The sequence below is a fragment of the Phallusia mammillata genome, chromosome 6, assembly GCF_965637545.1.
Source record: "Phallusia mammillata chromosome 6, kaPhaMamm4.hap1.1, whole genome shotgun sequence".
Classification (NCBI taxonomy): Eukaryota; Metazoa; Chordata; class Ascidiacea; order Phlebobranchia; family Ascidiidae; genus Phallusia; species Phallusia mammillata.
The window spans coordinates 13,056,811-13,073,860 of NC_137257.1; the positions used below are offsets into that span (position 1 = coordinate 13,056,811).

General features: G+C 37.5%; 1 protein-coding gene and 10 non-coding genes across 11 annotated transcripts in view; 10 read left to right on the forward strand and 1 right to left on the reverse strand.

Annotated features, from left to right (window-relative positions):
• LOC145234280 (uncharacterized) overlaps nucleotides 1-17,050 on the reverse strand; it is a 95,461-nt gene that overhangs the window by 55,184 nt on the left and 23,227 nt on the right. The gene's annotated exons all lie outside the window — the stretch shown is intronic.
• On the forward strand, nucleotides 2,668-2,739 carry Trnad-guc (transfer RNA aspartic acid (anticodon GUC)). The gene has a single exon. It is a non-coding gene; the product is annotated as a tRNA-Asp (tRNA).
• Trnad-guc (transfer RNA aspartic acid (anticodon GUC)) lies at nucleotides 4,064-4,135 on the forward strand. Its single transcript has one exon. It is a non-coding gene; the product is annotated as a tRNA-Asp (tRNA).
• Nucleotides 5,460-5,531, forward strand: Trnad-guc (transfer RNA aspartic acid (anticodon GUC)). The gene has a single exon. It is a non-coding gene; the product is annotated as a tRNA-Asp (tRNA).
• Nucleotides 6,856-6,927, forward strand: Trnad-guc (transfer RNA aspartic acid (anticodon GUC)). The gene has a single exon. It is a non-coding gene; the product is annotated as a tRNA-Asp (tRNA).
• Trnad-guc (transfer RNA aspartic acid (anticodon GUC)) lies at nucleotides 8,252-8,323 on the forward strand. Its single transcript has one exon. It is a non-coding gene; the product is annotated as a tRNA-Asp (tRNA).
• Trnad-guc (transfer RNA aspartic acid (anticodon GUC)) lies at nucleotides 9,648-9,719 on the forward strand. Its single transcript has one exon. It is a non-coding gene; the product is annotated as a tRNA-Asp (tRNA).
• Trnad-guc (transfer RNA aspartic acid (anticodon GUC)) lies at nucleotides 11,044-11,115 on the forward strand. The gene has a single exon. It is a non-coding gene; the product is annotated as a tRNA-Asp (tRNA).
• Nucleotides 12,652-12,723, forward strand: Trnad-guc (transfer RNA aspartic acid (anticodon GUC)). Its single transcript has one exon. It is a non-coding gene; the product is annotated as a tRNA-Asp (tRNA).
• Nucleotides 14,047-14,118, forward strand: Trnad-guc (transfer RNA aspartic acid (anticodon GUC)). Its single transcript has one exon. It is a non-coding gene; the product is annotated as a tRNA-Asp (tRNA).
• Trnad-guc (transfer RNA aspartic acid (anticodon GUC)) lies at nucleotides 15,443-15,514 on the forward strand. Its single transcript has one exon. It is a non-coding gene; the product is annotated as a tRNA-Asp (tRNA).

Below are 17,050 nucleotides of genomic sequence, written 5' to 3' on the forward strand. Positions count from 1 at the left end.
TTTCAACGCCAAAAAAGTACAAAAATCCATTACTAACATGCTTTTTCTGGTTTGAACAGATTCCTTGAGAAACCTCAAAGTTTTGTGCAAGAATGTCTGAAATCAGAAAAATGATGTGCACTAGTTTAATATTTTGCTTTATTGCAAGTGATGAAAATAAGCACATGACTGCTTGAAGACGAAGACACGAAAAAGCCACAAAAAGAAGGTAATTGCGAAAGTACATCAACGCGATGGAACAAACTTGATGAAAACATCTATATATATTTCAACGCATATCTTTAATAAGTAAAATATGTCTTTCATATGCTCTTGAAGTTACCAGTGTTCTATTACACTGCTGTTAGCATTTGTCGACAATGGCGGCCATGTTGCGTTCTGAGGACTTGAGAAACAAGGGAAGAACAAGTACGAGTAGATTTGGAAGATGATTCAATGTCCGATATAGGTTTAAAAGCCGTTTTTCTTGCAAGCGGTACCGCTGCCTTTCCTCTGTAACAGTGACCAACATTAGTTGGGCTGCTGAATGATTTTCTTGCTCGTTTCGTTGATTGAAAGGTTTCATTTTCATGAGAGTTTAAATGAGACTCATCAGTTAGCGAGCAATTATTGTCATCGTCTTCGGTGCGAGAGCGCTTTTTCGAAATTACAGCACCCCGCTTTGACACAAAACTGTTATCGAACCTATTGCGTAACCGATTCCTGGGACTGGAATAAGCTCTTTGGATTTTTCTTTTGCTCACCAGTTCGACCTTTAACGTTTCATCAAGAGCCTGCGAAAAAAGATTACGTTCGTAAAAACAGTTTGTTCAAAGTTAAGATTGACAACAATATGAAAGTGGTCAAGTAATTTAGTTAATTTTGCCGTAACACTTGTGTACAACTTACCATGCTAAGGAGATAAACTGCTACATCCGGGGTGGTATTCATCAATTTGTTTTGCATTGTTTCTTTTCAACAAATAGTTGTTGTTTTATTCAAGAAGTTCGATGGTGTGGACTATCAGCCAACCATTATATACGTAACTTTGCCAGAAAAAAAGTTTAAGAAGTCAACGTGTTTTTCAAGTGCCGCGTTTAAACTTTGCGTTTCGACTTCGTATCAGACATTTATTTTGTTTAATGAGATAAGACTGCTTATCAGAAAAAGTCCGCTCTTCAAAGTTAGCGTGGTACGCTTATAGTGATTAACTAACGTTTTAAGTTTTGTTTATGTTTGCGAAAAACATTTCTTCACAATTGACATTCCAATAATTAACAACATGTTTCATGTCATCGTTAGTATAGTGGTAAGTATCCCCGCCTGTCACGCGGGAGACCGGGCTTCGATTCCCCGACGGGGAGCGTTTGGTATTTTTTCTGCATTATCTGTGAGATTTTAGTTGACAACAGTTGACTTTCAACGCCAAAAAAGTACAAAAATCCATTGCTAACATGCTTTTTTTGGTTTGAACAGATTCCTTGAAAAACCTCAAAGTTTTGTGCAAGAATGTCTGAAATCAGAAAAATGATGTGCACTAGTTTAATATTTTGCTTTATTGCAAGTGATGAAAATAAGCACATGACTGCTTGAAGACGAAGACACGAAAAAGCCACAAAAAGAAGGTAATTGCGAAAGTACATCAACGCGATGGAACAAACTTGATGAAAACATCTATATATATTTCAACGCATATCTTTAATAAGTAAAATATGTCTTTCATATGCTCTTGAAGTTACCAGTGTTCTATTACACTGCTGTTAGCATTTGTCGACAATGGCGGCCATGTTGCGTTCTGAGGACTTGAGAAACAAGGGAAGAACAAGAACGAGTAGATTTGGAAGATGATTCAATGTCCGATATAGGTTTAAAAGCCGTTTTTCTTGCAAGCGGTACCGCTGCCTTTCCTCTGTAACAGTGAACAACATTAGTTGGGCTGCTGAATGATTTTCTTGCTCGTTTCGTTGATTGAAAGGTTTCATTTTCATGAGAGTTTAAATGAGACTCATCAGTTAGCGAGCAATTATCGTCATCGTCTTCGGTGCGAGAGCGCTTTTTCGAAATTACAGCACCCCGCTTTGACACAAAACTGTTATCGAACCTATTGCGTAACCGATTCCTGGGACAGGAATAAGCTCTTTGGATTTTTCTTTTGCTCACCAGTTCGACCTTCAACGTTTCATCAAGAGCCTGCGAAAAAAGATTACGTTCGTAAAAACAGTTTGTTCAAAGTTAAGATTGACAACAATATGAAAGTGGTCAAGTAATTTAGTTAATTTTGCCGTAACACTTGTGTACAACTTACCATGCTAAGGAGATAAACTGCTACATCCGGGGTGGTATTCATCAATTTGTTTTGCATTGTTTCTTTTCAACAAATAATTGTTGTTTTATTCAAGAAGTTCGATGGTGTGGACTATCAGCCAACCATTATATACGTAACTTTGCCAGAAAAAAAGTTTAAGAAGTCAACGTGTTTTTCAAGTGCCGCGTTTAAACTTTGCGTTTCGACTTCGTATCAGACATTTATTTTGTTTAATGAGATAAGACTGCTTATCAGAAAAAGTCCGCTCTTCAAAGTTAGCGTGGTACGCTTATAGTGATTAACTAACGTTTTAAGTTTTGTTTATGTTTGCGAAAAACATTTCTTCAGAATTGACATTCCAATAATTAACAACATGTTTCATGTCCTCGTTAGTATAGTGGTAAGTATCCCCGCCTGTCACGCGGGAGACCGGGCTTCGATTCCCCGACGGGGAGCGTTTGGTATTTTTTCTGCATTATCTGTGAGATTTTAGTTGACAACAGTTGACTTTCAACGCCAAAAAAGTACAAAAATCCATTACTAACATGCTTTTTCTGGTTTGAACAGATTCCTTGAGAAACCTCAAAGTTTTGTGCAAGAATGTCTGAAATCAGAAAAATGATGTGCACTAGTTTAATATTTTGCTTTATTGCAAGTGATGAAAATAAGCACATGACTGCTTGAAGACGAAGACACGAAAAAGCCACAAAAAGAAGGTAATTGCGAAAGTACATCAACGCGATGGAACAAACTTGATGAAAACATCTATATATATTTCAACGCATATCTTTAATAAGTAAAATATGTCTTTCATATGCTCTTGAAGTTACCAGTGTTCTATTACACTGCTGTTAGCATTTGTCGACAATGGCGGCCATGTTGCGTTCTGAGGACTTGAGAAACAAGGGAAGAACAAGTACGAGTAGATTTGGAAGATGATTCAATGTCCGATATAGGTTTAAAAGCCGTTTTTCTTGCAAGCGGTACCGCTGCCTTTCCTCTGTAACAGTGAACAACATTAGTTGGGCTGCTGAATGATTTTCTTGCTCGTTTCGTTGATTGAAAGGTTTCATTTTCATGAGAGTTTAAATGAGACTCATCAGTTAGCGAGCAATTATCGTCATCGTCTTCGGTGCGAGAGCGCTTTTTCGAAATTACAGCACCCCGCTTTGACACAAAACTGTTATCGAACCTATTGCGTAACCGATTCCTGGGACAGGAATAAGCTCTTTGGATTTTTCTTTTGCTCACCAGTTCGACCTTCAACGTTTCATCAAGAGCCTGCGAAAAAAGATTACGTTCGTAAAAACAGTTTGTTCAAAGTTAAGATTGACAACAATATGAAAGTGGTCAAGTAATTTAGTTAATTTTGCCGTAACACTTGTGTACAACTTACCATGCTAAGGAGATAAACTGCTACATCCGGGGTGGTATTCATCAAATTGTTTTGCATTGTTTCTTTTCAACAAATAGTTGTTGTTTTATTCAAGAAGTTCGATGGTGTGGACTATCAGCCAACCATTATATACGTAACTTTGCCAGAAAAAAAGTTTAAGAAGTCAACGTGTTTTTCAAGTGCCGCGTTTAAACTTTGCGTTTCGACTTCGTATCAGACATTTATTTTGTTTAATGAGATAAGACTGCTTATCAGAAAAAGTCCGCTCTTCAAAGTTAGCGTGGTACGCTTATAGTGATTAACTAACGTTTTAAGTTTTGTTTATGTTTGCGAAAAACATTTCTTCAGAATTGACATTCCAATAATTAACAACATGTTTCATGTCCTCGTTAGTATAGTGGTAAGTATCCCCGCCTGTCACGCGGGAGACCGGGGTTCGATTCCCCGACGGGGAGCGTTTGGTATTTTTTCTGCATTATCTGTGAGATTTTAGTTGACAACAGTTGACTTTCAACGCCAAAAAAGTACAAAAATCCATTACTAACATGCTTTTTCTGGTTTGAACAGATTCCTTGAGAAACCTCAAAGTTTTGTGCAAGAATGTCTGAAATCAGAAAAATGATGTGCACTAGTTTAATATTTTGCTTTATTGCAAGTGATGAAAATAAGCACATGACTGCTTGAAGACGAAGACACGAAAAAGCCACAAAAAGAAGGTAATTGCGAAAGTACATCAACGCGATGGAACAAACTTGATGAAAACATCTATATATATTTCAACGCATATCTTTAATAAGTAAAATATGTCTTTCATATGCTCTTGAAGTTACCAGTGTTCTATTACACTGCTGTTAGCATTTGTCGACAATGGCGGCCATGTTGCGTTCTGAGGACTTGAGAAACAAGGGAAGAACAAGTACGAGTAGATTTGGAAGATGATTCAATGTCCGATATAGGTTTAAAAGCCGTTTTTCTTGCAAGCGGTACCGCTGCCTTTCCTCTGTAACAGTGACCAACATTAGTTGGGCTGCTGAATGATTTTCTTGCTCGTTTCGTTGATTGAAAGGTTTCATTTTCATGAGAGTTTAAATGAGACTCATCAGTTAGCGAGCAATTATCGTCATCGTCTTCGGTGCGAGAGCGCTTTTTCGAAATTACAGCACCCCGCTTTGACACAAAACTGTTATCGAACCTATTGCGTAACCGATTCCTGGGACAGGAATAAGCTCTTTGGATTTTTCTTTTGCTCACCAGTTCGACCTTCAACGTTTCATCAAGAGCCTGCGAAAAAAGATTACGTTCGTAAAAACAGTTTGTTCAAAGTTAAGATTGACAACAATATGAAAGTGGTCAAGTAATTTAGTTAATTTTGCCGTAACACTTGTGTACAACTTACCATGCTAAGGAGATAAACTGCTACATCCGGGGTGGTATTCATCAAATTGTTTTGCATTGTTTCTTTTCAACAAATAGTTGTTGTTTTATTCAAGAAGTTCGATGGTGTGGACTATCAGCCAACCATTATATACGTAACTTTGCCAGAAAAAAAGTTTAAGAAGTCAACGTGTTTTTCAAGTGCCGCGTTTAAACTTTGCGTTTCGACTTCGTATCAGACATTTATTTTGTTTAATGAGATAAGACTGCTTATCAGAAAAAGTCCGCTCTTCAAAGTTAGCGTGGTACGCTTATAGTGATTAACTAACGTTTTAAGTTTTGTTTATGTTTGCGAAAAACATTTCTTCAGAATTGACATTCCAATAATTAACAACATGTTTCATGTCCTCGTTAGTATAGTGGTAAGTATCCCCGCCTGTCACGCGGGAGACCGGGCTTCGATTCCCCGACGGGGAGCGTTTGGTATTTTTTCTGCATTATCTGTGAGATTTTAGTTGACAACAGTTGACTTTCAACGCCAAAAAAGTACAAAAATCCATTACTAACATGCTTTTTCTGGTTTGAACAGATTCCTTGAGAAACCTCAAAGTTTTGTGCAAGAATGTCTGAAATCAGAAAAATGATGTGCACTAGTTTAATATTTTGCTTTATTGCAAGTGATGAAAATAAGCACATGACTGCTTGAAGACGAAGACACGAAAAAGCCACAAAAAGAAGGTAATTGCGAAAGTACATCAACGCGATGGAACAAACTTGATGAAAACATCTATATATATTTCAACGCATATCTTTAATAAGTAAAATATGTCTTTCATATGCTCTTGAAGTTACCAGTGTTCTATTACACTGCTGTTAGCATTTGTCGACAATGGCGGCCATGTTGCGTTCTGAGGACTTGAGAAACAAGGGAAGAACAAGTACGAGTAGATTTGGAAGATGATTCAATGTCCGATATAGGTTTAAAAGCCGTTTTTCTTGCAAGCGGTACCGCTGCCTTTCCTCTGTAACAGTGACCAACATTAGTTGGGCTGCTGAATGATTTTCTTGCTCGTTTCGTTGATTGAAAGGTTTCATTTTCATGAGAGTTTAAATGAGACTCATCAGTTAGCGAGCAATTATCGTCATCGTCTTCGGTGCGAGAGCGCTTTTTCGAAATTACAGCACCCCGCTTTGACACAAAACTGTTATCGAACCTATTGCGTAACCGATTCCTGGGACAGGAATAAGCTCTTTGGATTTTTCTTTTGCTCACCAGTTCGACCTTCAACGTTTCATCAAGAGCCTGCGAAAAAAGATTACGTTCGTAAAAACAGTTTGTTCAAAGTTAAGATTGACAACAATATGAAAGTGGTCAAGTAATTTAGTTAATTTTGCCGTAACACTTGTGTACAACTTACCATGCTAAGGAGATAAACTGCTACATCCGGGGTGGTATTCATCAAATTGTTTTGCATTGTTTCTTTTCAACAAATAGTTGTTGTTTTATTCAAGAAGTTCGATGGTGTGGACTATCAGCCAACCATTATATACGTAACTTTGCCAGAAAAAAAGTTTAAGAAGTCAACGTGTTTTTCAAGTGCCGCGTTTAAACTTTGCGTTTCGACTTCGTATCAGACATTTATTTTGTTTAATGAGATAAGACTGCTTATCAGAAAAAGTCCGCTCTTCAAAGTTAGCGTGGTACGCTTATAGTGATTAACTAACGTTTTAAGTTTTGTTTATGTTTGCGAAAAACATTTCTTCAGAATTGACATTCCAATAATTAACAACATGTTTCATGTCCTCGTTAGTATAGTGGTAAGTATCCCCGCCTGTCACGCGGGAGACCGGGGTTCGATTCCCCGACGGGAAGCGTTTGTTATTTTTTCTGCATTATCTGTGAGATTTTAGTTGACAACAGTTGACTTTCAACGCCAAAAAAGTACAAAAATGCATTACTAACATGCTTTTTCTGGTTTGAACAGATTCCTTGAGAAACCTCAAAGTTTTGTGCAACTATGTCTGAAATCAGAAAAATGATGTGCACTAGTTTAATATTTTGCTTTATTGCAAGTGATGAAAATAAGCACATGACTGCTTGAAGACGAAGACACAAAAAAGCCACAAAAAGAAGGTAATTGCGAAAGTACATCAACGCGATGGAACAAACTTGATGAAAACATCTATATATATTTCAACGCATATCTTTAATAAGTAAAATATGTCTTTCATATGCTCTTGAAGTTACCAGTGTTCTATTACACTGCTGTTAGCATTTGTCGACAATGGCGGCCATGTTGCGTTCTGAGGACTTGAGAAACAAGGGAAGAACAAGAACGAGTAGATTTGGAAGATGATTCAATGTCCGATATAGGTTTAAAAGCCGTTTTTCTTGCAAGCGGTACCGCTGCCTTTCCTCTGTAACAGTGACCAACATTAGTTGGGCTGCTGAATGATTTTCTTGCTCGTTTCGTTGATTGAAAGGTTTCATTTTCATGAGAGTTTAAATGAGACTCATCAGTTAGCGAGCAATTATCGTCATCGTCTTCGGTGCGAGAGCGCTTTTTCGAAATTACAGCACCCCGCTTTGACACAAAACTGTTATCGAACCTATTGCGTAACCGATTCCTGGGACTGGAATAAGCTCTTTGGATTTTTCTTTTGCTCACCAGTTCGACCTTCAACGTTTCATCAAGAGCCTGCGAAAAAAGATTACGTTCGTAAAAACAGTTTGTTCAAAGTTAAGATTGACAACAATATGAAAGTGGTCAAGTAATTTAGTTAATTTTGCCGTAACACTTGTGTACAACTTACCATGCTAAGGAGATAAACTGCTACATCCGGGGTGGTATTCATCAAATTGTTTTGCATTGTTTCTTTTCAACAAATAGTTGTTGTTTTATTCAAGAAGTTCGATGGTGTGGACTATCAGCCAACCATTATATACGGAACTTTGCCAGAAAAAAAGTTTAAGAAGTCAACGTGTTTTTCAAGTGCCGCGTTTAAACTTTGCGTTTCGACTTCGTATCAGACATTTATTTTGTTTAATGAGATAAGACTGCTTATCAGAAAAAGTCCGCTCTTTAAAGTTAGCGTGGTACGCTTATAGTGATTAACTAACGTTTTAAGTTTTGTTTATGTTTGCGAAAAACATTTCTTCAGAATTGACATTCCAATAATTAACAACATGTTTCATGTCCTCGTTAGTATAGTGGTAAGTATCCCCGCCTGTCACGCGGGAGACCGGGCTTCGATTCCCCGACGGGGAGCGTTTGGTATTTTTTCTGCATTATCTGTGAGATTTTAGTTGACAACAGTTGACTTTCAACGCCAAAAAAGTACAAAAATCCATTACTAACATGCTTTTTCTGGTTTGAACAGATTCCTTGAGAAACCTCAAAGTTTTGTGCAACAATGTCTGAAATCAGAAAAATGATGTGCACTAGTTTAATATTTTGCTTTATTGCAAGTGATGAAAATAAGCACATGACTGCTTGAAGACGAAGACACGAAAAAGCCACAAAAAGAAGGTAATTGCGAAAGTACATCAACGCGATGGAACAAACTTGATGAAAACATCTATATATATTTCAACGCATATCTTTAATAAGTAAAATATGTCTTTCATATGCTCTTGAAGTTACCAGTGTTCTATTACACTGCTGTTAGCATTTCTCGACAATGGCGGCCATGTTACGTTCTGAGGACTTGAGAAACAAGGGAAGAACAAGAACGAGTAGATTTGGAAGATGATTCAATGTCCGATATAGGTTTAAAAGCCGTTTTTCTTGCAAGCGGTACCGCTGCCTTTCCTCTGTAACAGTGACCAACATTAGTTGGGCTGCTGAATGATTTTCTTGCTCGTTTCGTTGATTGAAAGGTTTCATTTTCATGAGAGTTTAAATGAGACTCATCAGTTAGCGAGCAATTATCGTCATCGTCTTCGGTGCGAGAGCGCTTTTTCGAAATTACAGCACCCCGCTTTGACACAAAACTGTTATCGAACCTATTGCGTAACCGATTCCTGGGACAGGAATAAGCTCTTTGGATTTTTCTTTTGCTCACCAGTTCGACCTTCAACGTTTCATCAAGAGCCTGCGAAAAAAGATTACGTTCGTAAAAACAGTTTGTTCAAAGTTAAGATTGACAACAATATGAAAGTGGTCAAGTAATTTAGTTAATTTTGCCGTAACACTTGTGTACAACTTACCATGCTAAGGAGATAAACTGCTACATCCGGGGTGGTATTCATCAATTTGTTTTGCATTGTTTCTTTTCAACAAATAGTTGTTGTTTTATTCAAGAAGTTCGATGGTGTGGACTATCAGCCAACCATTATATACGTAACTTTGCCAGAAAACAAGTTTAAGAAGTCAACGTGTTTTTCAAGTGCCGCGTTTAAACTTTGCGTTTCGACTTCGTATCAGACATTTATTTTGTTTAATGAGATAAGACTGCTTATCAGAAAAAGTCCGCTCTTCAAAGTTAGCGTGGTACGCTTATAGTGATTAACTAACGTTTTAAGTTTTGTTTATGTTTGCGAAAAACATTTCTTCAGAATTGACATTCCAATAATTAACAACATGTTTCATGTCCTCGTTAGTATAGGGGTAAGTATCCCCGCCTGTCACGCGGGAGACCGGGGTTCGATTCCCCGACGGGGAGCGTTTGTTATTTTTTCTGCATTATCTGTGAGATTTTAGTTGACAACAGTTGACTTTCAACGCCAAAAAAGTACAAAAATGCATTACTAACATGCTTTTTCTGGTTTGAACAGATTCCTTGAGAAACCTCAAAGTTTTGTGCAAGAATGTCTGAAATCAGAAGAATGATGTGCACTAGTTTAATATTTTGCTTTATTGCAAGTGATGAAAATAAGCACATGACTGCTTGAAGACGAAGACACGAAAAAGCCACAAAAAGAAGGTAATTGCGAAAGTACATCAACGCGATGGAACAAACTTGATGAAAACATCTATATATATTTCAACGCATATCTTTAATAAGTAAAATATGTCTTTCATATGCTCTTGAAGTTACCAGTGTTCTATTACACTGCTGTTAGCATTTCTTGACAATGGCGGCCATGTTGCGTTCTGAGGACTTGAGAAACAAGGGAAGAACAAGAACGAGTAGATTTGGAAGATGATTCAATGTCCGATATAGGTTTAAAAGCCGTTTTTCTTGCAAGCGGTACCGCTGCCTTTCCTCTGTAACAGTGACCAACATTAGTTGGGCTGCTGAATGATTTTCTTGCTCGTTTCGTTGATTGAAAGGTTTCATTTTCATGAGAGTTTAAATGAGACTCATCAGTTAGCGAGCAATTATCGTCATCGTCTTCGGTGCGAGAGCGCTTTTTCGAAATTACAGCACCCCGCTTTGACACAAAACTGTTATCGAACCTATTGCGTAACCGATTCCTGGGACAGGAATAAGCTCTTTGGATTTTTCTTTTGCTCACCAGTTCGACCTTCAACGTTTCATCAAGAGCCTGCGAAAAAAGATTACGTTCGTAAAAACAGTTTGTTCAAAGTTAAGATTGACAACAATATGAAAGTGGTCAAGTAATTTAGTTAATTTTGCCGTAACACTTGTGTACAACTTACCATGCTAAGGAGATAAACTGCTACATCCGGGGTGGTATTCATCAATTTGTTTTGCATTGTTTCTTTTCAACAAATAGTTGTTGTTTTATTCAAGAAGTTCGATGGTGTGGACTATCAGCCAACCATTATATACGGAACTTTGCCAGAAAACAAGTTTAAGAAGTCAACGTGTTTTTCAAGTGCCGCGTTTAAACTTTGCGTTTCGACTTCGTATCAGACATTTATTTTGTTTAATGAGATAAGACTGCTTATCAGAAAAAGTCCGCTCTTCAAAGTTAGCGTGGTACGCTTATAGTGATTAACTAACGTTTTAAGTTTTGTTTATGTTTGCGAAAAACATTTCTTCAGAATTGACATTCCAATAATTAACAACATGTTTCATGTCCTCGTTAGTATAGGGGTAAGTATCCCCGCCTGTCACGCGGGAGACCGGGGTTCGATTCCCCGACGGGGAGCGTTTGTTATTTTTTCTGCATTATCTGTGAGATTTTAGTTGACAACAGTTGACTTTCAACGCCAAAAAAGTACAAAAATCCATTACTAACATGCTTTTTCTGGTTTGAACAGATTCCTTGAGAAACCTCAAAGTTTTGTGCAAGAATGTCTGAAATCAGAAGAATGATGTGCACTAGTTTAATATTTTGCTTTATTGCAAGTGATGAAAATAAGCACATGACTGCTTGAAGACGAAGACACGAAAAAGCCACAAAAAGAAGGTAATTGCGAAAGTACATCAACGCGATGGAACAAACTTGATGAAAACATCTATATATATTTCAACGCATATCTTTAATAAGTAAAATATGTCTTTCATATGCTCTTGAAGTTACCAGTGTTCTATTACACTGCTGTTAGCATTTGTCGACAATGGCGGCCATGTTGCGTTCTGAGGACTTGAGAAACAAGGGAAGAACAAGAACGAGTAGATTTGGAAGATGATTCAATGTCCGATATAGGTTTAAAAGCCGTTTTTCTTGCAAGCGGTACCGCTGCCTTTCCTCTGTAACAGTGACCAACATTAGTTGGGCTGCTGAATGATTTTCTTGCTCGTTTCGTTGATTGAAAGGTTTCATTTTCATGAGAGTTTAAATGAGACTCATCAGTTAGCGAGCAATTATCGTCATCGTCTTCGGTGCGAGAGCGCTTTTTCGAAATTACAGCACCCCGCTTTGACACAAAACTGTTATCGAACCTATTGCGTAACCGATTCCTATGTAACAGTGAACAACATTAGATGGGCTGCTGAATGATTTTCTTGCTCGTTTCGTTGATTGAAAGGTTTCATTTTCATGAGAGTTTAAATGAGACTCATCAGTTAGCGAGCAATTATTGTCATCGTCTTCGGTGCGAGAGCGCTTTTTCGAAATTACAGCACCCCGCTTTGACACAAAACTGTTATCGAACCTATTGCGTAACCGATTCCTGGGACAGGAATAAGCTCTTTGGATTTTTCTTTTGCTCACCAGTTCGACCTTCAACGTTTCATCAAGAGCCTGCGAAAAAAGATTACGTTCGTAAAAACAGTTTGTTCAAAGTTAAGATTGACAACAATATGAAAGTGGTCAAGTAATTTAGTTAATTTTGCCGTAACACTTGTGTACAACTTACCATGCTAAGGAGATAAACTGCTACATCCGGGGTGGTATTCATCAATTTGTTTTGCATTGTTTCTTTTCAACAAATAGTTGTTGTTTTATTCAAGAAGTTCGATGGTGTGGACTATCAGCCAACCATTATATACGGAACTTTGCCAGAAAAAAAGTTTAAGAAGTCAACGTGTTTTTCAAGTGCCGCGTTTAAACTTTGCGTTTCGACTTCGTATCAGACATTTATTTTGTTTAATGAGATAAGACTGCTTATCAGAAAAAATCCGCTCTTCAAAGTTAGCGTGGTACGCTTATAGTGATTAACTAACGTTTTAAGTTTTGTTTATGTTTGCGAAAAACATTTCTTCAGAATTGACATTCCAATAATTAACAACATGTTTCATGTCCTCGTTAGTATAGTGGTAAGTATCCCCGCCTGTCACGCGGGAGACCGGGGTTCGATTCCCCGACGGGGAGCGTTTGTTATTTATTCTGCATTATCTGTGAGATTTTAGTTGACAACAGTTGACTTTCAACGCCAAAAAAGTACAAAAATCCATTACTAACATGCTTTTTCTGGTTTGAACAGATTCCTTGAGAAACCTCAAAGTTTTGTGCAAGAATGTCTGAAATCAAAAAAATGATGTGCACTAGTTTAATATTTTGCTTTATTGCAAGTGATGAAAATAAGCACATGACTGCTTGAAGACGAAGACACGAAAAAGCCACAAAAAGAAGGTAATTGCGAAAGTACATCCACGCGATGGAACAAACTTGATGAAAACATCTATATATATTTCAACGCATATCTTTAATAAGTAAAATATGTCTTTCATATGCTCTTGAAGTTACCAGTGTTCTATTACACTGCTGTTAGCATTTCTCGACAATGGCGGCCATGTTGCGTTCTGAGGACTTGAGAAACAAGGGAAGAACAAGAACGAGTAGATTTGGAAGATGATTCAATGTCCGATATAGGTTTAAAAGCCGTTTTCTTGCAAGCGGTACCGCTGCCTTTCCTCTGTAACAGTGACCAACATTAGTTGGGCTGCTGAATGATTTTCTTGCTCGTTTCGTTGATTGAAAGGTTTCATTTTCATGAGAGTTTAAATGAGACTCATCAGTTAGCGAGCAATTATTGTCATCGTCTTCGGTGCGAGAGCGCTTTTTCGAAATTACAGCACCCCGCTTTGACACAAAACTGTTATCGAACCTATTGCGTAACCGATTCCTGGGACAGGAATAAGCTCTTTGGATTTTTCTTTTGCTCACCAGTTCGACCTTCAACGTTTCATCAAGAGCCTGCGAAAAAAGATTACGTTCGTAAAAACAGTTTGTTCAAAGTTAAGATTGACAACAATATGAAAGTGGTCAAGTAATTTAGTTAATTTTGCCGTAACACTTGTGTACAACTTACCATGCTAAGGAGATAAACTGCTACATCCGGGGTGGTATTCATCAATTTGTTTTGCATTGTTTCTTTTCAACAAATAGTTGTTGTTTTATTCAAGAAGTTCGATGGTGTGGACTATCAGCCAACCATTATATACGTAACTTTGCCAGAAAAAAAGTTTAAGAAGTCAACGTGTTTTTCAAGTGCCGCGTTTAAACTTTGCGTTTCGACTTCGTATCAGACATTTATTTTGTTTAATGAGATAAGACTGCTGATCAGAAAAAGTCCGCTCTTTAAAGTTAGCGTGGTACGCTTATAGTGATTAACTAACGTTTAAAGTTTTGTTTATGTTTGCGAAAAACATTTCTTCAGAATTGACATTCCAATAATTAACAACATGTTTTATGTCCTCATTAGTATAGTGGTAAGTATCCCCGCCTGTCACGCGGGAGACCGGGGTTCGATTCCCCGACGGGGAGCGTTTGGTATTTTTTCTGCATTATCTGTGAGATTTTAGTTGACAACAGTTGACTTTCAACGCCAAAAAAGTACAAAAATCCATTACTAACATGCTTTTTCTGGTTTGAACAGATTCCTTGAGAAACCTCAAAGTTTTGTGCAACAATGTCTGAAATCAAAAAAATGATGTGCACTAGTTTAATATTTTGCTTTATTGCAAGTGATGAAAATAAGCACATGACTGCTTGAAGACGAAGACACGAAAAAGACACAAAAAGAAGGTAATTGCGAAAGTACATCAACGCGATGGAACAAACTTGATGAAAACATCTATATATATTTCAACGCATATCTTTAATAAGTAAAATATGTCTTTCATATGCTCTTGAAGTTACCAGTGTTCTATTACACTGCTGTTAGCATTTGTCGACAATGGCGGCCATGTTGCGTTCTGAGGACTTGAGAAACAAGGGAAGAACAAGAACGAGTAGATTTGGAAGATGATTCAATGTCCGATATAGGTTTAAAAGCCGTTTTTCTTGCAAGCGGTACCGCTGCCTTTCCTCTGTAACAGTGAACAACATTAGTTGGGCTGCTGAATGATTTTCTTGCTCGTTTCGTTGATTGAAAGGTTTCATTTTCATGAGAGTTTAAATGAGACTCATCAGTTAGCGAGCAATTATTGTCATCGTCTTCGGTGCGAGAGCGCTTTTTCGAAATTACAGCACCCCGCTTTGACACAAAACTGTTATCGAACCTATTGCGTAACCGATTCCTGGGACAGGAATAAGCTCTTTGGATTTTTCTTTTGCTCACCAGTTCGACCTTCAACGTTTCATCAAGAGCCTGCGAAAAAAGATTACGTTCGTAAAAACAGTTTGTTCAAAGTTAAGATTGACAACAATATGAAAGTGGTCAAGTAATTTAGTTAATTTTGCCGTAACACTTGTGTACAACTTACCATGCTAAGGAGATAAACTGCTACATCCGGGGTGGTATTCATCAATTTGTTTTGCATTGTTTCTTTTCAACAAATAGTTGTTGTTTTATTCAAGAAGTTCGATGGTGTGGACTATCAGCCAACCATTATATACGTAACTTTGCCAGAAAAAAAGTTTAAGAAGTCAACGTGTTTTTCAAGTGCCGCGTTTAAACTTTGCGTTTCGACTTCGTATCAGACATTTATTTTGTTTAATGAGATAAGACTGCTTATCAGAAAAATTCCGCTCTTCAAAGTTAGCGTGGTACGCTTATAGTGATTAACTAACGTTTTAAGTTTTGTTTATGTTTGCGAAAAACATTTCTTCAGAATTGATATTCCAATAATTAACAACATGTTTCATGTCCTCGTTAGTATAGTGGTAAGTATCCCCGCCTGTCACGCGTGAGACCGGGGTTCGATTCCCCGACGGGGAGCGTTTGTTATTTTTTCTGCATTATCTGTGAGATTTTAGTTGACAACAGTTGACTTTCAACGCCAAAAAAGTACAAAAATCCATTACTAACATGCTTTTTCTGGTTTGAACAGATTCCTTGAGAAACCTCAAAGTTTTGTGCAACAATGTCTGAAATCAAAAAAATGATGTGCACTAGTTTAATATTTTGCTTTATTGCAAGTGATGAAAATAAGCACATGACTGCTTGAAGACGAAGACACGAAAAAGACACAAAAAGAAGGTAATTGCGAAAGTACATCAACGCGATGGAACAAACTTGATGAAAACATCTATATATATTTCAACGCATATCTTTAATAAGTAAAATATGTCTTTCATATGGTCTTGAAGTTACCAGTGTTCTATTACACTGCTGTTAGCATTTGTCGACAATGGCGGCCATGTTGCGTTCTGAGGACTTGAGAAACAAGGGAAGAACAAGAACGAGTAGATTTGGAAGATGATTCAATGTCCGATATAGGTTTAAAAGCCGTTTTTCTTGCAAGCGGTACCGCTGCCTTTCCTCTGTAACAGTGAACAACATTAGTTGGGCTGCTGAATGATTTTCTTGCTCGTTTCGTTGATTGAAAGGTTTCATTTTCATGAGAGTTTAAATGAGACTCATCAGTTAGCGAGCAATTATTGTCATCGTCTTCGGTGCGAGAGCGCTTTTTCGAAATTACAGCACCCCGCTTTGACACAAAACTGTTATCGAACCTATTGCGTAACCGATTCCTGGGACAGGAATAAGCTCTTTGGATTTTTCTTTTGCTCACCAGTTCGACCTTCAACGTTTCATCAAGAGCCTGCGAAAAAAGATTACGTTCGTAAAAACAGTTTGTTCAAAGTTAAGATTGACAACAATATGAAAGTGGTCAAGTAATTTAGTTAATTTTGCCGTAACACTTGTGTACAACTTACCATGCTAAGGAGATAAACTGCTACATCCGGGGTGGTATTCATCAATTTGTTTTGCATTGTTTCTTTTCAACAAATAGTTGTTGTTTTATTCAAGAAGTTCGATGGTGTGGACTATCAGCCAACCATTATATACGTAACTTTGCCAGAAAAAAAGTTTAAGAAGTCAACGTGTTTTTCAAGTGCCGCGTTTAAACTTTGCGTTTCGACTTCGTATCAGACATTTATTTTGTTTAATGAGATAAGACTGCTTATCAGAAAAAGTCCGCTCTTCAAAGTTAGCGTGGTACGCTTATAGTGATTAACTAACGTTTTAAGTTTTGTTTATGTTTGCGAAAAACATTTCTTCACAATTGACATTCCAATAATTAACAACATGTTTCATGTCCTCGTTAGTATAGTGGTAAGTATCCCCGCCTGTCACGCGTGAGACCGGTGTTCGATTCCCCGACGGTGAGCGTTTGTTATTTTTTCTGCATTATCTGTGAGATTTTAGTTGACAACAGTTGACTTTCAACGCCAAAAAAGTACAAAAATGCATTACTAACATGCTTTTTCTGGTTTGAACAGATTCCTTGAGAAACCTCAAAGTTTTGTG